At 28.6% G+C, this 24,371-nt stretch overlaps 1 protein-coding gene across 2 annotated transcripts in view; it reads right to left on the minus strand.

Moving 5' to 3' along the window:
• Positions 1–24,371, minus strand: part of KCNQ (KCNQ potassium channel) — a 280,998-nt gene that overhangs the window by 119,427 nt on the left and 137,200 nt on the right. Inside the window, exon 1 of one of the 2 annotated variants that reach the window (XM_089219917.1) lies at positions 2,156–2,724. The exons of the other annotated variant lie outside the window; for it this stretch is intronic. The gene's annotated coding sequence lies outside the window, so the exon portion shown is untranslated. Of the gene's footprint in view, positions 1–2,155; positions 2,725–24,371 lie in introns of those variants that run through there. 2 annotated transcript variants of the gene reach the window in all.

Below are 24,371 nucleotides of genomic sequence, written 5' to 3' on the forward strand. Positions count from 1 at the left end.
CAAAAAATTGAATTTTAGAAATATTAGAATGCATATTCTATTTTGTGATTGGTATTACAATACTAGCCATAGCAATAATATAACTTGTTTAATATGTATTTAGTTCATTTTATATTAACCAAAGGTAGGTCAACATAATATTGCAACACAATAATTAGTAGTCCATTTAGTTTGTAGTTCGCATCATTAATAATCGTTTAATCACTTATCAAAGTTGGTTGGAATTAAATAATGCGATTTAACTTTGTAATTTAATGGTATACTGAATAATAATTGAATATGTTATTAACGAATGGGCAGTAAACTTACTGGCTACCAATAAGAATACAATACTAGTATTTTATAGCTCACCAAAAAATACATTACATTCCACATGATTCATATAAGTAGATTAAAATTCAAACGAAAAAAATCAATATATTATAAATTGCTCTAACCTCAACAAAAAAATTTGAAATTCAAACATAAAATTGTTTATGAAGTATGCATGAGTAATTTATAAAAATCATTACTCATTGTTAAGGTTTTAGATTTTATTCAAATTTAAAAATATAATATAATTTAAAGTACAAACACAATTATTTACAATATGTTTACTAAGTTTATTAATTTAAACATCGAAATAATTTCTTTAAAAACGGTTAATATTTTTATCAAACGAATATATTCGGACTTTGTGTATTAGTGGGACTATTTGGTTTATGAGTTTAGAAAAAAAATTACAATATATTATCATAGTTTTTGTTAGAAATATGATATTTTTGTACCGTGCGTATTGTATGCAATAAACAAAAATACTGTTGATTTAATCCAAGGAAACTAATGTTCTTAAATAACTAATGACATAAAAACACTCGAGAAGAAATACATTACCTACTCTTACTGCATATTGCATTGCAGCACGTTATGATATGTTATTTTTTTAAAGGACCAGCTGTAAAAGTACGTGTGTTTTATTTTTGGAATTCATAGAATAATATTACGAAAACTACCTGTACTGTAATTCAACATTACAGCAGTGGAAAAATTTACAAAAATAAGTTAAAACATTAGAAATGTCTCATATTTCAGTATAGGTAAGTCTATTATTACACCAATTATGTGTCTAATGCCATGTATCCACAATTCACTAACAAATATAATTACCTACTCACTAAAACTGACAATTTTTATTATTGTTATTATTATGTTCTTTCTTGCAATTATATGGAAGACATATGTACCTACTAGCCAAAAAAATAAGTAAAACAAATGCGCAAGGGAATATACCGAATTCTGAAATTTATGAAAGTTACATTTGATAATTAGATGCTAACTTGAAACGATTCATTACAATTTTAGCAAGTAAAGAAATGTAAAATAATTTATCATAAGGTGAATAAGTTAAATAAAAATATATTTTATTAAACTGAATATCAAATATTGAATAAAACTGCAGTGAAAAATGTTTTAAAAATTTTTCCAACGTGGTATAATATAATATATTCTACATCATAAAGTTTCTATTATACTATGTTACACATAATGGTTCGTTATGAAAAAAAAAATTATCAAAATGTCTTCACTGTCATAATATATAAACACATCATAATCGTCGCACGATTCGTCAACTACACTGAATATTAATGATAGTATTTTCTTTGTAAACCACAATTTTATTAGTAGTATATTATTAAATGCATTATTCATGATAATACGTAAGCGCTTTAACTAAATCTATCATTTTTAAGTAATTTTTAATCAGAATGTAGAAAGTGAATCATATAGTATGAGTTATCACAAGTTCATGAATATGTATTTACCATTATAAACACGTGCATTTTCAAGAAACCTTCGGATAGATATATATATATAATTTAGACAACAGAAATGTATGTTTAAGTAATTCAGAAAAATCCTATCAACCGATTTAATTATAGCTCGATGATTAATTATAACAATAAATTACGAAAATCGCTGACGAAGAACTTGTACATAATATACCCCATTAATATCTATCTAGGTATCTAATTAGTATCGTGTCGTATATAATCATAATTATTTTAATAAAATGAAAGTTGTACAGTAAAAAAGTCGTCAAAAGAAAATATCGAGCCATCTTGTAATGTCTACAGACGATAATACTGTGTGTCAGTCCAATAATATAATAATATACCAATAACAACTACGAATGTGTGTGAATCTACGTTGAGCACTCGAACGTCGCGACGGGTTCAGTGAGATCTCGGCATTGTCCGATTCGCGTACACTGCGAAAACAATAACCATGGTCGTGGTCGTAATCGTGGCATCAGCGGTCGTCTCATCACCAATCGTCGATCGTATCATCGTGACGCCTTATAAAATCACGTCGGTGAAGTCCGTCTCGCATGTGATTTATAATTTAAAAAAAAAAAAATGTTTACGAACGAATCACGCACTGGAAAAACGCACACACATCTAGACGACGAACCTGATAGTAGACCGGCTGAGGGAGTGGGGTGATAAGTGGAATTCGGACGCGATGAAATATAAAACGACGACGACACTGCACCGGCGAATATGAGGGATTTAATTTTAAATTATAATATTGTTCTGCAACGATCTACGACGAAAATAGTTTTTATACACTGACGAGATGGTCAACGACGACTTCGGCGATCGTACACTGCGGGGTAGGGGTACGAACACGCCGGTCGGTCGAGCAACAGTTGTGCGACTGAATGGCATGAACGAGATGGACTCGGTCGACCGGTGGTGTGCGTACGCGCGGATAGTGGCAGTGTGTGTAGTCGCCCAAAGGAACGCGCGCCGCGCGACGGCGGCGCACTTTATACGCCGTCGCGTCGACGGCCTGTCCCTACGAAAACCCGCGACCCTTTTCGCCGAAAACCACCCTTCCGCCACAAAACACCCCCACCACCACAAACCACCACAAAACACCACAAATAGTTACCCCTCCGCTGCAGTGCACTATATAATATATACGTACAATGTACATATATCATTTAGCTGACCTCCTACAACCCGTTCGAGGAGAACCTGGCAATAAGAAACAAATTCACTGTTGTATTCTAAAATTTAAATATTTGATAATGTTTTGATGGTGTTTTTTGGGCCGTATCCATTTTCCTCCAAAAGCGAGATACCGTTTTCCTCCACTGACCATTTTCCTCCAAAAAAATAAAAAATAATTCTTGACCTTTTTCCTCCACTTTCCATTTTCCTCCAATAAATAATAAAGTAGGTAATATAAATAATTTATTTATAGCATAGAAAAAAAAATATTTTTGTCAGGTCATTATGTTTAATATAAATAAAATAATAAAATAGTTAATAGGTACCTATAAATAATTTATACATAGCAAAAAAAAAAAAAAAATTGTCAGGTATTATGTTCAATATAAATAAAATAATAAAATAATAAAATAGTTAATAAAAATAAAAATGAATTGAATATATTATTATATTTTTTTTAAATTATAGTACATTTCAGCGTATATATGCCCGTATGGAGTATATACGTCTTTGACACAACTTTAGTCGAAAATAATGTGGAGGAAAATGGAAACCAACCCTTTTTTTTATGGAGGAAAATGGTCATTGGAGGAAAATGGTATCTCGTTTTTGGAGGAAAATGGAACGGCCCGTTTTTTGGCGTCACGAGATCGTACTGAGACTCGAAGTTTGTTTTAATATACATACGTACCCATACGCAAATCTCAGAGAACGGAAGATGGTCTTTACATTCTTCTATTCTATTTGACTATCACCGTTTTTGAACACGACAGAAGAAATTCCGCTGAGAGTTGAAAACATTAAGATTATGCTGTACCCACATATTGTGTGTAGCGTGGAGGTTTTCGTCATTTTTAAAATCGCTACCCTCAATTATTTATTTTTTCTGTAATTCGACCACCTCTGCGAATAAAATAATGGAACATAGACCATAACATAAACCGGCTGTACCTAGTAAGTAGATTTGTTACGTTACGCATTTGTAAGACAGAAACAACACGAAATGTATACAATATCCTCTTTTCAGGAATAATATGAATGAGCAATTATCTACGTGGTAATGATTTATAATTATAGAATAAAAACCTTATATCACTATATTAGTAGGTAGGTAGTTAACTATATTAACGGAGTATTTCAGTGGAACGTGTAACACGAAATTATTATATTCAAAAACAGGAATGACATTCAATTGCACTTGGTTGTGAATTAATTATTCACGCCACACGAAAATCCAAATTGAAAATTATTGATTTGGGGCTTGATAAATTTGTCCTAGTACGCATGGCTTTTGAGCCATATGGTTTGGCTATTAATTTTAATGCAATCAAAATATTTCAGTTTTATGCTTTTAACATTTTTATGGACAGTAAACCTGAATTGATAGATTTAAAACTCGCAAGTCGTAACATAATATTATGAGTATCACCCTTTTCTAGTTAAATTGTCTAAATATATATTTTAAAATAGGTGTACGTTTTTACATTATAAATTCAAATCAATATTATTTATGAATATTTAAATCTAAAGTTCGTCCAAATTGGAATAAAAGAAAACAGAATACAAAACCAATAAAGTTAAAATCAAATCAAACTTCAAAATAACACGTCAACTGCGACTTTTTCAATCCACAGCAAAAAATATATTACAAGTGCGATCTTAGATACTTATTATACCATACCTACTGTGTCCGTCTGAAGGAGATATAATGTATTCTTCAATTTTCCCATGAAATCATATAAAACTGAAGTGTTTAATTCAAATAATCAATTAAATAATACAATTGTTGACAATATTAAAAGCATTCTTCTTTCTAAATTTTTATATCTTTTGTTAAAAGGCATCTGTAGGATAGTTCAAAGTATATTTCCGATAAAATTATAGAAAACAATAAATAATAAAAGATCATAATATTATTGTTATTTACTTTTAATTATAATTCATATCTTAAAGTAATTTTTCCTTAATATTTTGCAATTTCTAGATGAAAATAATGTCTAGTACGCGCATCCGTAATAATTTTATGTATGCATATAACCAGAATTTTACATTAAAAATGACAACATCAGTATTTATATTTTATGTCGTATATAAATAATATGATCTATATAGAAGTTGTTTTCGTAATGTTGAACGATAGTGTTAACGATCAGCGCAGCTCAATCATATTATATTATTGTACGTTTTCGATTTTACCACAATGTTTCAAAAAAAAAAAAAAAACCTTCCTAAAATCCGTACTTATAGTTCATATTAAAAAAATAATATACGAGATGATGTACATCTGACCATTCAGAAAACCTGAACGATCGATCGTATTCCGGGGGAAATGTTTTTATCAAACAAAGTAATGACTAATGAGCTGAAACATTAACAATGAATCAATTTTTTATGTCACCGAAAATTTATAAGAATTCACATGATACATTAACATTGTAGAACTTTTTAAAACAATCCTGGAAAAAAAGATAAAAATAAAGTAAAATCGGGAATGTGTACGTAAAACCAGATTTTTTTACACAAATTAATTTCATTTGGTTTTTGTGATTCAAAATTAAATTTAGAAACTTTATCTTTTTAACAAATATTTATTAAACCAATTTTCTAGAAATTTAAAAATATTTAATTCTTATTTTGGTGCTTAATAATCTAATATAAGTTCACGTATAAGTTTTTAATAAGCATTAGTCAATTTTTATAACTGTTTTAAGTTATAATTTTTATAAAATCAGTCTCAAATATGCAAATAATTTTGTAGTTAAAATTTAAAACTTAATTTTATATTTGTAAACGTAAAGAGAAACGTGAAAAAACGAAACGAGAAATCAAAACAACTTGAAACATTGTAAAAGTCTCACAACATTTGAGATGTTGATACTTTGTTTTACAATACAAAATAATATGTTTAGCTTAGTCATCTGAAAACTTCTGGTCTTTCATAAAAATATGTAAATGCTAGTGCCTACACATAATGATAACTGTATCTTAGTTTTTCCATTATTGTGGGTTATGCAAAATTCCCAGACAAATTTGATAGTTTCCTAATTTAAACACTAAAATTGTATACAATAACAAACTGCGGATCGTTATTAACTGCCTATATTATTTACAATGTTTGCGTAGGGAATAATATACATATACATTTCAGTAGATACAAAGTATATTACTATATACATATAATGTTGGGATAAGTGTATTTACATATTTTGAATGAAAATAAAATTGCATTTCCGATTTATATTAAGGATTTTAAATAATTTTTAAAATGAAAAAAACGGGTAAGTTGGTATCGCTCTGCTGTACATTAGGGGGTGGGGTGGACCTCTGACTAGGCTAGGTTACATGTAAATGCAATGATAGGTATCATTGTATACGCAAAACGAATCTGAACGGAGACTGTTTATCTGTCTAGGATATATTATAGATTATTCAAAATTTTCAAATCTTAGATTTAAAAAGATAATTTATTATGAATTTCTAGCTTAATAATAATTTGTGAATTTTCGTGATTTTTACGTATGTTGTCATAATTAAAATTTAAATGCTAGTAAAAATAATGTGACTATGCATTTCTTCAAAAAAAAATTATATATATATTTCTTTTATTTTTCAACTGCTATTGTAAAAATATGATAGGCGCCTTGTATTAAATTTTCAAATCTTGGATTTAAAAAAAAAAATTTATGAATTTCTATCTAAGATAATTTGAACATTTCCGTAATTTTTACGTATTTAGTCAATATTTGAACTTCAAATGCTAACAAAAAAATTGTGCCTATGTATTCTTATAATTTTTTAATCACTGTAAGAATAACTTATGAGAAACTTTGTAGTTAATTTTCAAGTATTTTGATAAGGTCAAAAACTTTTTTTGGTCATCCAACATTTTTTTACGGACACTTCAAAAAAAAATTCGAAATTTTCAGTGGTCTATAAATAACTCAAAAAAAGTCAAAAATTTAACTGTATATAGATAACATTAACATAAACATTTGGTGAAAATTTCAAGTATTTACAGTGATTAGTTTTTGAATTACATCCATATAAAAAAATCGATTTGGTCGAAAACTGGTTTTGCGTAAAAATTCCCGTTTTTCTGTCATTTGTTTTTTGTTTTTCCCAATTTTTTTGAAAACTGTCGGAAAATGTTAACTTTTGACCTCTAAGATGCATCAAGGATATTCACTTTTACATCAGAAACCGGTCCCCAAAGTTTGAAATCGAAGCATTATTTCAACTAGTTATGCTGTACACAGACACAAAAAAAAAAAAAAACACACATTATTGTAAAATCAATACATTTATCACTTCCTTCAGAATCTAAAAGTATGATATTTGTTTAAATTTTTTCAGACCATCAACAATTAAAAACATAAACACAGTAAAAACGATTCTGATAAATATATAGGTAATGCTAACATAGCTGTCATTTTATTTTATTATAAATTACTGTTCTATGAATGAAATATATAATTTTTACAAATAGTGTAATTACTCCAATCAAAAAATGTATGGCTTAAAAAAAAGTAGACTTATGTCTATATATGTAGTTCAACAGCATGAGTCAAAATATTTTGAAAATCTCATGGTTTTATACATCATACATTAAACACCTAACTCGAGATTAATTTTTTCAGAGTTACACCAAAAACCAAATTCGGTTTGTAGAAATCTGATTTTGCGTACGAATTCCCGTTTATCCTTATTTTTTTTTCTTGTTTTTCCGGCCTTTTCGGAAACTACTGGAATCTTTAAATTTTAACTTTCTAAATGCACTAGCAAGATTTACTTTTCTGTTTAAAAAGATACTAAAGTTCAAAGTTGAAGCATTATTTCAACTACTTATCGTGTACAAGTCACATAAAGAAAAAAAAAAATAATAATAATAATAAAACATATCATTGTAAAATCAATACCTACATTAATCGCTCTGCTCAGAATCTAAAAATCAAATAGGTAGTCACTTATACATAGTTTTGAGACCGTAAAATTCGTCACGACATCGCTATAACAATACCTTCGACGTATTATTCCTATCTTATATTATTGCTCTAGCATTCGTATGGTTTATGTAGCACTCTATAATTTGCTTCAACATCCAAACTACAATAAATTTGTCGTGTGTATATACAGAGTTACCTAGCTAGTATGTATCGGCAGTGAATTAGCGTGCATTTGTTTGATAATAATGATAGATGATCGAACGAATAAACAAGACACGATGTACATATATAGGTATAGCCATATAGGTATGTAAGTATATACACGGTAGTGATTCTAAAACGGTTATTGATCGACTATAATATACTCACTAGATAGGTAACGTATATGCAATATATATATTCTATAGTACCTACAGTTTTCTCGGCCCACGTTACGACGACGTGTTTTAGTTGTTCCCCTATTTCTCGCCTAAAGTTCAAAAGTTTCAACTACTGTCCTCGCCATCAAATGCAGACACGCCTAGACGTTGAAAACCATCAGTACACGCGTACGCATATATTAGATAGAACATGTATCTACATATACGTATGAGTGTGTGTGTGTATGTGCGTGTATACTTGCGGCGCATAAGATTCTTAGCGATGGGACAAATCCGGTCGTCGAACTTGACTCAAACCTAGCCCAACATCAAAGGGACGGTAAAAATCGTCTACTTTCGAAACGAAATTATTCTGTCTGGAGCGTCTGCCGAATTTACGGCATACACGTAACACAGAAATGTTTTTAAAAAACCACGGTACTTTACGATAATAATTTTAATGTAAATACAGGTATTTGTTATTAGTATTATACTCTCGGTAATGTTGATTGATAAATATTGTTGAGCACGCCTTTAGGTGTATGTGTGAAAGGTATGTCCATGGAAGTACTCAAAATGAATCAATGAACCATGCCAGCCTAGGAAATATTTTCAAGTAATATAATTGTTCAATGATTTTGAATTAAATTAATTTTAAGATCATAGGTAGGTAAAAGGTATATTTTATGAATTATATAAGATTTTCTATAAATATTAAAAAAACTTTTTTTATTATTTGGTAGGATTGAAGGAACATGTTTAGTGGGGTATTGTGTCCCATTATCTAGAAGATTAAATAAAAACAGAAAATAGTTATATATCTAGATACCAACTAAAGCTTATTTTCCAATGTTATCATTATATTTCTAATCTATTATTTGCTCTTATATTATTTTCAGCATATTTTGGAAAAATAAACTTCAAGATGTATTTCCAAACTTATATATAATGGTAAAAATTGCTTTAACTTTACCAGTTGGTAGTGCAACTACTGAACGTAGTTTTTCCAAGCTTAAAATAATAAAAAACAGACTGCGCTCAACCATGGCTGGAGAACGATTGGAAAATTTGATGAAAATCTCTTGTGAAAATGACATTTATATAGATTATGATAATATTTTAAATATATTTTCTTCAAAGAATCCAGGATTGCTTAAGCTATTAACTATTTAATTTGATTTTGATAATTTATTATATTATATACTATATTTATTTATATCTATTTTGTCTATGGTATTTTTTTTTTATGTTTTATTATATTACATTTATACAAACAAAGAGTAATACAATTACTATACATAATATAATAATTACTATATAGTAATACATACTATAAAAAATTGTAATTTACAATTATTAATTATAATCTGGCAATCTGCTGTTTTTTGTAAATTTAGATTGAATCAATGTGGTATTTGTTTTTAATTTTAAAATGTATGCATTTATAGTTAAGACATTAAAAATAAATTATATTAGTTGAAAACGGCACTTCTCATAATTGTTTAGTCACTTTTTGAAGCAGTTTGTGTTTTTGGAACTTAGAAAAATATTTAGTATTAAATTTATAGCTGATAAATATATACAATATGGAAGTGTGGAGAATGAGGTATTTTTAATTCAATTCATAACAAATGCAGTTGGAAAGCTCCACAGTTCACAAATCATAATAGTTAGGGAAAAGCCTAAGATAACTGATGTTAGTTGATAACAGAAAAAACCGCCATACCATTTTAAATTTTACTTCATACTTTTATGCTTTATTATTTTGAGTGGGTGGGTGGGTTGATGAAAAACGTAGAAGGGGTTTTAAGACATGGCTGTGCGCCACTGTATGTGTCGTATAAATACTTATAGTGATCTATGACAATGAACTAAATATCATAGTAATAACGCTTTAATGTGACACGTGTATTGGTATATTTTAAAAATTCCCCCCTCCCCCCCCCCCAAAAAAAAATAAATAAATAAATAAAAATAAAAATACAACCAAGTGAATCAATGCAAATAGTGTTGATATTATGATGTATAATAAATTGTGATCACTGTAACCATTATTTGGAGGTTTAGAATCATATAGATCTTGTACCAGCCATAGATCATCAAGCTAAATGATTAATTAAGTCATATTTTGACTCTTCTAAGGAGTAAAAAGTACAAACTAAACACAAAATGACCATACTCTTACTATTATTATTATTTTATTGGCTTGTATAAGCCGCAGGTAAGATCTCAAAGGGAACCATCCAGTCTGATTGTTCTTGATGGTAATACATGCATAATTCGTGAAAAGTTATAACGAGGCTGTTTACTCGAAATTAATAGGTCTAAAGATATTTTGCCAGCAGCTTATTATGGCAACGAGTGGTGTGTTTTGAGAATACCAGGAGCGACTGCCCCTGACCCGAAAATGCGAGGGTGTGTATCTATTAACAGGGTTGTATGTTAAACCAATATATAACTTAATCTAAATCTTATGATTATTTAGCATGTAAATAAAGTTATGCTGTAACAGCAAACTAAACTACAATGTAATAGGTAGCTAAACATATAGCAATATAACAAACAAATACAAAAAATTAACAAGTAAAGATGTAGTCGTGTAAATAATATACTTACAATTACCTTTTTATTTGTAATTATGTAATAAATAGTAATAATTATATAGGTAGAAATTGGCATAACTTGGAGTAAATTATTTTTTTATAGAAAGGGTGGTGGTAATTTGTGGTATACCACGTATAAAATAGCCATGATAAGATATTATCATATTTGTCTGCTTTAACACGTGCGAGTCGAGGTGCTGTTTTGGTTGGGACTTGTCCGCACTAAAAACCCACGAACGAATGGTAAAAGCTATACTATAAGTATTTCCTACACCAATAAAGTTCAAATGTATGATTAATACTATGGGACAAAAATATTAAATAGGTAACACAAAAATAAATACGCGTGCGTGCGTGTGTATGTGTGCGTGCCGTATTCGTGCTCGATGTGCATACAATATTATTGTTGAAACGTTTTTGGTGCACGATATATTTTTGTGTTTATGACTTGTAAACTGTTTGCTCAATACGAACCGTACCACTATAATAAACATATTGTATTTACACGATGTTTACAATATTAAAAATTCTCCATTATGAATTGTTATTATATATATCATTGCGTTACGGTGCATCCACTGTACACCCACCGTTATACCGCACGTGAATCAGTCGCAAATATATTACGTCGTGCGCGGTGCAGTGAAGGGGTTCATAGTATAAAATATACGTGGAGGTGAGTGACGACTGACGATTATTACTATTATTATTGAAGTTGGCATTGGATCGTCTGGAAAGCACCGAAAATTCCTAGTGGATGTACTCGTGAAACAGAAAGAAACTGAACTGCTCAAATTACTAATTGGATCACACGAGAACCCGGAAAATGGCAGTAATAATTTCGTCTTGTAGGACGTGCCATTTACACTGAGTTCTTACGAGGTGGACACCACAGCAGTGATAATACACTAAATGCATACCTAGCTATATAAAATCGATGTACATAGTATACAATAAATAAATTAGTTAATTTAACGAAAACCAATTTACTCAAACCATTTTCCGCGCGTGCGTGTATCGAATATTTATTACCAGGTAATATTGGTGGTATATACTATATATATATATATACTATTATAATATACAGCTATGTACTGCAGGCACCACAACCGTATTAGCCCAAGTATCAAACCTTTTGAAATTACTCGGCGAAAAATTATTAAAAACTATGGGTCATGATAATTTAAAATGTTGTTTTTTTCTTAATAATAATAATAATAACATGGTATGTAACGTTCAATTAACCCTCCTCACACTACTGAAAATGCTAGATTTCCGTGACTTTGACCCCATAGTTATTTTTCATATAAACGTACGTGCATTTATGTGATTTATTCACGTACAGACATAAATGTACAATATATACTGCACGTTCCTAAAACAAATGTGAAATAAACGAATATTATATTTATACTAGGGACTGGCGCAGTTTTGTATGAACATTTTTGTTTGCATAACCGTCTGGGAATATATATTCTGTAATTAATATACGACTGTATGAGAAGTTTAGCACATACATTATACTATTACAATAATCAAAATATAAAATTGCTTTTTACTAAAATAAATAACACAAACATAATAATACGTATGTACATGCTAAAATAATGAATATTATGAGAAAATGATTTTTCAATTCCTATTACTCTATTATCTACTTAGTACCTACCTTTACAATTACAATCACTACCATAGAAATTTCGTATAATGTATTAATTGTTTATAGTTATCATACTTTAACAATTAAAAGCTTATCATATCAAACTTACGTTAATGAAACTTGAAACAAAACATTTCAACAAATATATTATTATTACCTACTATTTTTACAATTTTTATCATCATGAAAAATATAAGGCAAGAAAAATATAAGTTAATACGTTTATTTAAACTTTGGTAAAAATGGATCATATAATATATTCTTACGGGCCCATTAAAATTTATAAATTGTTAACAGTCTATTGACCATTTACATGTTATGAATTACAGTGATATATTGTATTATTATTATTTTGTACAGTATAACAACGATTTGGGAATTTATTAAAAACCAATGAAAATTAGTATTTTTGTCAGCAATTTGGGTGTCGATGAACTAAATGCATGCACTGTATTAATAATACATGATATCCTGCCGTTAAATAAAATTCAATAATAATATTCTATAGGAATATTCAAATGAAAATATTGTGATTTGTAATTTTTAGATTTCTTTTGTAATAAACTTTGTACAATACGATTTGGAGAATGCCATAATACAAAAACAAACAATCGTTGTATTTCAATATCCGGCACTGTCCGTGACCTAAACTCATAGATTTCCGATTAAAACGGAATTATAATAATTGGGTGTTCAACTACCGTGGGGTTCATTTTCTTTAATAATTTCCTTTTTATTCATATCTTGCATATTGATTTTCTAGGAGAATTTTTTTTAAAACTGTTTTCAAAACGTTTTTCTGAATGTATTTACAGCAAAATAATGACCGTATATATTATTCACTTGCAAATTGTAATGCATGAAATTATATGGTCGTCGGCATCATGATACTCATTTGTGATGCGTTAATTAAATGTAGAATGTATACATATAGATATATAATTTCTATGCATGGGCTGCTAAACATTTCTTGACGCTCTTATACATAAGAAATAGATATTACTTATATAAAAACCAGCAAAAACTTCTTTCTAAGTCTGTCGACTGTTATGCCTGAAAACCTTCAATATATTAATATACTCAAAGAACATACGAGTTTATTCGGCACTATACCACATTCACTCGGTCAATAAAATTCATTACAGCTAAAAACTTTAGAAAAACTTTATATTACTGATATATTATATAATACTATGTTCAAATAAACCGTTAATTGAATGCACAAAAAATCAAATCAAAAACACACCTATATACTAAGCAAATACAATAAATATCAATTTACGAAATTTTCCAGGTTTTTATCATTGCCATGTGTATATAATATTATTCAATAAAATATTATGGGTAGATTTCGGCGGTATATTATTATATTGTTATGTTTTTTGACATGTATTTTTCAAGCACGGTATGCATAAAATTTCAAACGCGGAGTATTAAAATCATTTGAATGCGTTTTCTACGCAAGAAACGAAGGAAATTAGTCCAATTAAAAATATCAATTACAAATTACAGTTTTTGTTTTCGTACGTAAAATTATAATTTCAAGGCAGAATTTACTGTTTGTTTTTTATTATTTACTATAGACGGGCGTTGAATAAATGCCATAAAACTAAATTTCCTCTTAAACATTAAGGGTGTAATATAAGTAGTCAATTTCACCAGTATATAAATTACAAATAATAATATGTCCTGAACATGTTGCATAATAATGGTGTATATTATGACTTGTAAAATCGATAGTCATGGCTCTTATTCTTGCAGTTCACGTAATACTTGTAGTTGCACAGAAAATTAATAATATTTTTAGTTACACTGAATTCATAATTCAAAGTAAATTCTGTAATACAATAAGTAGACCACTATCTATAGCTATTATAGGGTGCGGCGTAATGGACTCCCAAATTTCAAATAATCATTAGCGCGTAATCAAACTGATTAGATTAAAGTGGTTTATTTGGATAGATTAGATAATTATTAAGGATTTTTGTCGTCAACATGCCGTGGTCAAGTGAACAACGTGGTTTTGTTATCGAGACATTTTTCAAAAATGCCGAATGTGTGATTGCGACACAAAGAGCAAACGGAAGTGTCCCTGATCGGAAAACAATTTGAATTGGGTACAAAATTTAAGAACAACGGGATCTGTAGTGCCTAAAAAACCGGTTGGACGTCCCAAGTCCGTGAGAACACCGAAAAACATTGCCGCAGTAAGAACATCGATAGGACAATCCCTTTTTGAAGATGGCGGTGTTACAGTTACTGTCACTTCCAACCGGTACTGCGAGATGTTGAACAACTTTTTACGTCTGAAAATTGAAGAGTACGAAAATACTGATGCCTTCTGGTTTCAACAGGATAGAGCCATAGCTCATACAGCCCGTTGTTTTCGTGCTGTATTGCAAAAAATATTTCCTGGTCCTCCTTAAGGGAAAACATTACATGGCCTCCTCGCTCCCCTGATTTGAGCCCATGTGACTATTTTTTTATGAGGATACCTATCAAGATGAAATTTTCAAACATCGACCTTGAACCACTGAATAACTAAAGGAGGCTATTCGTAGGTTAGGTATACATTTCCGCGATTCCACTCGATATGCTGGCGAATAAGTGGTGGAAAACTTTTGAGAACGGTTCCATATGTGCGTCGCTCGTCAAGGCAATCATTTAGACGATATAATTTTCAAAAAATAATTTAAAAACACCTTATATACTATAGTTTTTAAAAATAAATTTTTTTTTTCTATATATTATATCGTTTTTTTTTTTTTAAATTCACCTCAGAAATGTGGAAATCTATTATGCAACACTCTGTATATACATGAAATATGCTGCATATATACTTATTAAGATTTAAGTTCTGTCAGAAGAATAATCTGTAAACCATAGCAAATTTATGTTTTTATTATAATGTATATTGTATAGGTAGGTAATGTAACAGTTAAAACAATTATTCATAAACAGTAGATACCATTAAATATTGATTTTATGAGGTTGTCTAAGACAAGAAAAGACATGCGACACAGTTTAATCAATACGCATGCCGTACCAAAATATAATTTTCAAATAAATTGTCAATTACGTGTTTATGTCAAGACGGTGACGATATGTCATCATAGAGTTGTCTCAAGATTTGGTACTATGTGCACGTGTGTGGTAACACTAAATCTGGCTTCTGCATTTTCCTTCAACGCGTATTAAAGACTATAGTTAGAGGATTTAATAATATTTTGAATGTGTCATGCGTATAATATTTATGTATCAGGACTCAGGAGATATATAGTTCACATTTTATCGAAGAGGTAGTCAACACAGCCAAACAAAGAAATCCGTTAAATTCCATATCACATTTATTATGTAGAGTGAGAAACAATCATCTGTTAAAATCTAACTCTATGAGTGATATTATATTTTGTATTATACACATATTACACCATAGTATTACAAAGTATACGAGGCTGTTCACTAAACATATTATAGTATCATCATTTGTTACAATTGTTTAATGTCTGTGGTGTGAAATGACGCAATGATCATATTAACAAATATTAATGCTTATTATTAGAATTTATTGACTGATATTTGAATCTAAAGCATTTGTGTAGCACATAAAAAACATAAAAGAAAACTTAATTTTTTTATACATCACATTTTACATCGTACTCGTATAATAATATTGTATTGCGTTAAATGAACTTAATACTGATCTGTACGTTTTACAAAAAAATATAACATAATATTTATATTTAATACCTATAATATCCCATTCATTGCTTTTGTATAATATTATTAATAAACGAAATGGGCATACTTAAATCATACATTATAATACTATAATTTGCGAAATGTCAGGTAAGCTGAAAATAACAATATTACGAGTTAGATTAGGTATATATATATATATATATATATATATATATATGTGCATTTATTCGGATATACATAAATAATAAACAACTCCAGTACACTATTTACGTATATACAGGGTGTCCCACGAGGATTTACCCCATTGCGATATCTAACGAAATAATGGAGATATCAAAATTCTGATTTTATAATAAGATTCACAGGGATAAGAACTACAATTATTTCATTTTTAAATTTATTTTAATGTTTGGGTAAAAAAGTTAAAAAATATATTTTTTTATTTAATTATTTCCAAAAAAAATAAATATAGCCATTTTATAGAGTTTATTTTTTTGACAATACTGACGTTTCAAAATGTTATTTTCATTAATTTCCTGATTTTTAATATTTTTTCTAGTTTTGAAGAAATAAAATATGATTATAAATTTATAACTACGGAAAGTATTCGGCCGGCGGTATGGGAATGCGCGCGGCGCGGTGGGTCACAATATGTTTGATAACATTACGGTGTTAGATAATTCGCAAATTTTCTCGAAATTAAAAAAAATATTAAAAAGGCGGGTAAGCTGTACAGTAGGTTACAAGTGGGTTACTGTAATGGATGGAATTAAATTTGAATCCAATGATATTATATCATTGTATACGAAAAACGATTCTGAGCGAAGACGGTTTATCTGTCTAGAATATATTATAGATTATTAACAAAATTCAAATCTTAGATTTTAAAAGAAACATTTTTATGAATTTCTAGCTTAAAATAATTTGCGAATTTTCGTGATTTTTACATATGTTGTCAAAATTCAAACTTTGAATGCTTGTAAAAAAAAATTGTGACTACGCATTTATTTTATTTTTTAATTGATATTGTAAAAATATAATAGGAGCCATGTATTAAATTTTTAAATCTTAGATATGAAAGGAAAAATTTTTAAGAATTTCTAGCATAAAATAATTTATGAATTTTCATGATTTTTACGTATGTTGTCAAAATTCAAATTTTGAATCCTTGTAAAAAAAAAATTGTGACCATGAATTTATTTTATTTTTCAACTGCTATTGTTCAAATGTGTTAGAAGCCTTGTATTAAATTTTCAAGGTTTTCTACCGAACAAATACATTTTTATCGATATTTATAGAACAAAAAAACTAAAAAAGTTGAAAAATTAAAATGTCAGTAAACAGCTCAAAACAAATCTAAATATTTTGAAAATGTTATCAAATATAGAAAATATCTATAATATAAACATTCAGTCAAAATTTTAAGTATCTGTCATTTGTTTTAGAGTTACACCAAAATAAGGAAATCGCTAAAAGTGAAAATCCAATGTTGTAAAAATTTAAATTTCAAATGCTCATAAAAATTTAATTTGAATTTCCGGTGTACTTTTTATTTGTGATAAAGATTTAAAAACTTTTAAGGAATCTTGTATTAAATTTTCAAATCTTAGATATAAAAGGAAAATTTTTTATGAATTTCTAGTTTAAAATAATTTGTGAATTTTCGTGATTTTTATGTATTTTGTCAAAATTCAAACTTTGAATGCTTATAAAAAAGAATTGTGATTATGAATTTATTTTATTTTTCAACTGCTATTGTAGCAATATGTTAATAGCCTTTTATTAAGAGGCTTTTCTGCCTAACAAATAAATTTTTATCAATATTAATTTAAAAAAAACTAATAATGATCGAAAATTTCAAATGCCTATGAATAGTTTAACTTAAGTCGAAAATTTTTGAAAATTAACTAACTAACCTAACCTTTGCATGGTGGATAGAATATACTTATATAAACATTTGGTGAAAATTTCAGGTACCTATGTTCATTTGTTTTAAAATTACATCAAAAACCAAAATCGATTTTGTCGAAAAATGAGTGTGCGTAAAAATTCCCGTTTTTCCTTTAAATTTTAGTTTTTTTTTCTCGATTATTTAGAAAAGTACTAAGAATTTTTCACTTTTGACCACCCCAAAGTACCAACTAGATTCATCTTCTGATCGAACGAGGTACTGAAGTCAAAAATCGAAGCACTTTTACTGCCCCAAAACGTGATGACAGACACAAATTAATGAAAATAAAATTTTGAAACGTCAATATTTTCAAAAAAATAAACACTACAAAATGGCTATCGTTAATTTTTTTTTAAATAATTTAATAAAAAATTATATTTTTTAACCTTTTTACCAAAACATTAAAATAAATTAAACTATGAAATCATTCCTGTGAGCCTTATTACAAAACCAGAATTTCGATATCACCATTATTTCGGGAGATATCTCAATGGGTAAATCCTCACGGGACACCCTGTATATAATTGTGTGTGTGTGTCGTAAATACAACGCGGAAGTGTTATGGGCCATACGCTTACCTACATAATATCTACTTGTTTATAATGTTTATATAGGTACGTATTATATAACGTATGTTATACATATGTATATGAATATGATGTATGAATGTATGTACCTACTCGATGTCTGGTTGTTTTGTGCACGCCAGTCCTCTGTATGGTGGTTCTATATTTTAAATGTAAATCAATATCATCGCTGTCCCTGCCACCCCGTTCAATCCACATTATCCCTTCACCACCATCCACCTTCGGAAGTCTTCCGGCCCGAGCATCGAGTATAAGGAAACGGTCGAGCGTGTTCACATAATATAATATTTAGTTATGTATACATTATACACACACACGTCTATATTATATTATACGCGTGTGTGAAAACGTATTAATCGTCCACCGTGCTGACACCTGTGCGAAGAATAGTCAGTGCGTTTCCTTCGATCGGTCGTAACGCGCTCATACTGTTCAAAATTATTAAGTGTACATTTGTGAACGTTGTTCATTGTAATATAGTATTGACATAAATCATAATGACGATCACCTTTGATACATACCTATATGGCTATATCGTATATGTCGTATAATTCTAATATATGTATATATATATATATATATATATATATATATATATAGGTTTACATAAAGGTCGGTATACTATTCTCGCAACAAGCATACTCAAATATTATTATATTTTAAATATTGATCTGAATATTTATAATAACTGACATACCTAGATAATGATCGTTTATTTACTTATTGACTTAAACACGATGTTATTACTCACCGCATTATTTGATTAATCTAGCTGATTCATACGTAGCATTGCAAATGTTCGTCAATTAGATCCAATATTGTATTATTACCTACATAATTAGAATAATGGAAACAGTTTACATAAAATGCTATTTCAGAAGCATAACTTGGTTAAAGATATCGTTAAATAAAAATACTAATGTGGGGGAACCATTTCTGGCGTAAACAACTAAGCAGGGATTCTTCCCTTAGACCGATAATAGAAGACTCGAAACGAAAAAAATGTAAAAGAGCTGTTAAAGGATGTAAAAGACCTACTATATGTAAAAGGACATCAGAATTTGTTAAATCAGGAATAAATTGAGCATTTAGACAGAAAAAAAAAATATCAAAATCAAAAGGAAAATTAGAAGAAGAATATATTACATACTCATAACCTGCTAAAATTTTAAATATCATAATAAAAACACAGATTATGTTTTTGACTTTATTTATGATGATTGCTTCATTCGTTGACTACTGTAATGCTTAAGATAATAGTACAAAGCTGGTTCTACTGAACAAAAAATCGCTATTTTCCGTCACTAAATTTGTTTTTCTGATTAATTTTTTGTGAGGTTTTTGTTGTTATGATTATTTATTAACACGAACATAGTAATGGATTCATAGATTTTGGTTTTAGTGAAAAAATATTAAGCATCATGCTACTTTTCTTTATGATCATTCAAGTGAGGTTATATAGCTTTGTAATCACTGTTAATATTATATAATATTATCATATAGAAAATATATAGTGGATACTGGATACCATATTGTTTTAAATTGAAAATGGGTCTTATATTATTTCAACTAATATGAAAAAGACACAAGACGCCAACGACAAAAGTGTATCGTCAAAAAATACAATTTGTAACTTTGACACGTATAAGTGGTGACGTAGGTATAACTGAGATATAAAATTATGATCATAGATACCATGTGTTCACCAATTTAGGAAACACTGAATTTCTCGGCCGGATTATGTTGGAATAAATCGAATTTTTTTTACAAGCTAGTGGTACATAAATACACATTTTCAGATAAATTTAAAATTTTTAACCTTCTCGTTACGCGCATGCGCAACGCAACTTATTATTTTTAATAGCAACTGGTATTTTTGATACCAAATTCGGATAGACTGAATTTTTTTAAGTCATTTTGGCCGATTAACCATGGCTCTAAAACCAAAATTGATTGAATGAGAGCCATCCAAATTTTAATAAATAATACATTTTTACAATTCATTATAAAATGCATAAAACCATTTATAATTATTTATTTTTGGTTACTTTTTGAATATTTTTACGTATACAGTTGCAATCAATTTTAATTAAATAATTTTATATCCATATTATGTTAATCTTATTTATTACACGTATAAAAAAAATACGTAAAAATATTCAAAAAGTAATCAATAATAAATCATTATAAATGGTTTTATGCATTTTGTAATGAATTGCAGAAATGTATTATTTATTAAAATTTAAATGGCTCTCATTCAGTCAACTTTGGTTTTAAAGCCATGGTTAATCAGTCAAAATGAATTTAAAAAATTCAGGTTGCTATAAAAAAAAAATAAGTTGCGTTGCGCATGCGAATAACGAGAGGGTTAAAAATTTGAAATTTATCTGGAAATGTGTATTAATGTACCACTAGCTTGTAAAAAAAAATTAGATTTGTTCCATAATAATCTGGCTGAGAAATTCAAATTTCCCTAAATTGGTGAACACATGGTATGTACCTAGGTAGTTGAGTTTACAGCTAAATGGTATTTAAAAAATATTCGACAGAAAAATGTAATACCTAAGAGTCCGTAGGTTGCGAGTCTGAACTTAGTAGCTTATATATATTATTTAGTTGTACATAGTTGGACGCATAATGTGTGGTACTGGACTTTTAAAATTGGACGCGGTCCGTCGTCCCGAAGCGTTCGGAAGTTACAGTGATAAAATCAAAGTTTTTACCACATGTCACAACTTCTGAACACGAACGGAATTCAACGGATATATGTAACTCGGTGATCGCGTAGTTTTCCGGCTGATGGTCTCCACCAAGACGATGACACGTCACAATAATCTGTTATAGATAAATTAATATATATATATATGTTCATAATACTTATATAATAACCACATAATATGAAGAGCATTAACGTATAGTGCAGCGACGTTTCATTTGCAGTCTATATATATATTACTGTAATTTGAACGACAAAATCACAAACTCTATTCTTGCAGTGCTTCAGGCGAGACCATAAACATATTATTCATGTGAAATCTGCCAAGTGGCACTTAATCAAAATAATGAAAATGATGGTTTAAAAATATAATTATTAACACCATTATTTGTGATAGCGGCGAACGACTACGAAACGAAACATATTTCGGCCTGTTGTAATCACAATAACGTGCTCCGTTAACGACCACACGTCTAACATATTCATTCGATGAGTATAGGTACTCACTATACTCAGTGGTTATCAGCCACCATAATATTTCAATCTTAAAATAAAGCGTTAATTCAAATGGTTATTCATGTAAGCATTTTTAAATACCTAAATATTTTCAAATGCATAGATTTTTAGCAAAAATAATTGTCCTATGACAATATAAACATGTTTCTAAGATCAAAAACTATTTTTTACTGTAGATTGTTTAGAAGCTGACCTTTTTGTTGAATATTTCAACAGATCTAAATCGAAAATTTTAATACATAAACAACATTTTTAAATGCTGACTGACAAAACAAACTAATATTAATTGTGTAATTTTAACACTCAGTTCTCCGTGATCACCGACGTTCAATAAAACAAAAAAATAAAAAAATACTGTGCATGGAAAAAAAATTTGCTACTCATTTTTTATTCCACTTTTAACGTAATCCGAAAGAAATCGAGTAGTGTACTTGCTACTTTATAATAGTTAATATTATAAAATACGTCCTTAAGATTCAACTACTACTTAACTTACTTAACTTTCTGGTCGCAATATCATGAAAACCCATGATTTGAATAAACTCAATAAACTATAATTGTTAAATGATAAAATTAGGGTGAACTCTCAGGAATCACTCTATACCTATATCTGCATGAAATATACTTTATATTGGCAACAACGTCTCTCATACAATGTTATACAAGTCATACTTGTACGATTCTTTCTTGTTTTATATTTCATCTTAACCATAACGATCATAATATAATATCGGGGATGTAAAAACTAACAAAAAGTGTTTTATAAACACATCCTATTATACCTACAACTGCTATTGTTATACTCGATAATAATTCATTAATTAAAAGCATACATCGTTATTATAGCGGATTTGTTGAATGAGTGTTGTGAAATTTTTGTAATACTTTTCGAATCATTAATTCTACTACTATATACTTACAACTGAAGTAACATTTGTATCCCCGAGGACCATTCAAGTGCACTTATATATACGCGTTATTTTCTTCCATTTTCAAAAAAATCATATTCACATTATTATACATTCTTTTGCATATTTAATGTGATTTATTCGACTTAAAACGTTATAATTTTTCAACTATTCGCGATTGTTTTGATTTCCCTGGAGCTCATTTTCTTCTCACTATTCCTTTTATTCGTTTATTTAAAGTACAAATAACACGTCGTTATACCATTCATTTTTATACCAGGCATTCCATTGTTTTTAGAAATGCATTTTGTTTCTGGGCACGCAAGTAAAAGTTGAATATTAACATTAAAATCGAAATAATAAGAAATCCGACGTATTGAACCCTAACACGGTTTCATTAAAATATGATTTGTTATAAATTATTTGGTTTCATTATGCCATTCATGTACCATTAAAAAATGATTTGATCAACACACGAACAACACTGCTATTAGTATTTTTTAAATAATTTGTATTATATTATTCACCATTTATAATATTTATGTCCTAAAATTTAACGCAATGAACAAGTTTAGTATATGATAGATACCGTTATTGTTTGGATTTAAATTGTAATTCATTTTACATCATTACAAAAAAATATATATATATATAAATGTTTATTTTTATCTAATCTATAATTAACTCTTAAAAACAAAATGATGATTACCTTCCTGAAAATCTTATTAAAATACCTTATCCAAGCTGTTTTGTTATATTTTTTAAATTCACTGTTTATGAATAACAAGTAAATTTGACTATTGAAGTTGAAATATTATTTTGTCAGCTGTAAATCTTGAGAAATAAAACATGAAAGGCTGAAATTAGATAAACTTCTAAGAAATAAAGAATACAAATTCAGTGAAGTAAGATACAATTTCACACTCGAATAATGTAGAAAAGTTCTCGAACTTAAATATACGTATGCGAGTTTAAACATTTTTCAAGATTTATAAATATTTGAATAGGTTGGTACCCATTTGCTTCTTTGTATCAACGACTAAACTCGTTACCTCACAAACGCTTCATTTTTTACTTTTACTATTTTATTTATTTTTTCCAAACCCCTTTTTTTCTGTATTTCTATAATACCTACCTCACGCGCTATTTCACTGTTGATTGTTTTTAAAACTTATTTTGTGTCTAATTTTCTTGTCATTTCTAATATTATTGAACTCATATTTGAAGTTCCATCCATCGCTATATTATGCGTCATTCTATTACATAAAATGACAATAAAATTAATCTGTATTTATGTATTTTAAAGAAACGCAAATTATTAATTCAGTTACAATGAATACCGTTGAATTAAAAATAATCCAACTTGTAAAGTTTTAAATAATAAATAGGTACCTATAATAGATATTTTTTATAGGTATACATGTGTTACG

This window comes from Diuraphis noxia, unplaced genomic scaffold (assembly GCF_037042655.1).
Source record: "Diuraphis noxia isolate RWA-SAM2 unplaced genomic scaffold, SU_Dnox_SAM2 contig0002, whole genome shotgun sequence".
In the NCBI taxonomy this organism is placed as follows: Eukaryota; Metazoa; Arthropoda; class Insecta; order Hemiptera; family Aphididae; genus Diuraphis; species Diuraphis noxia.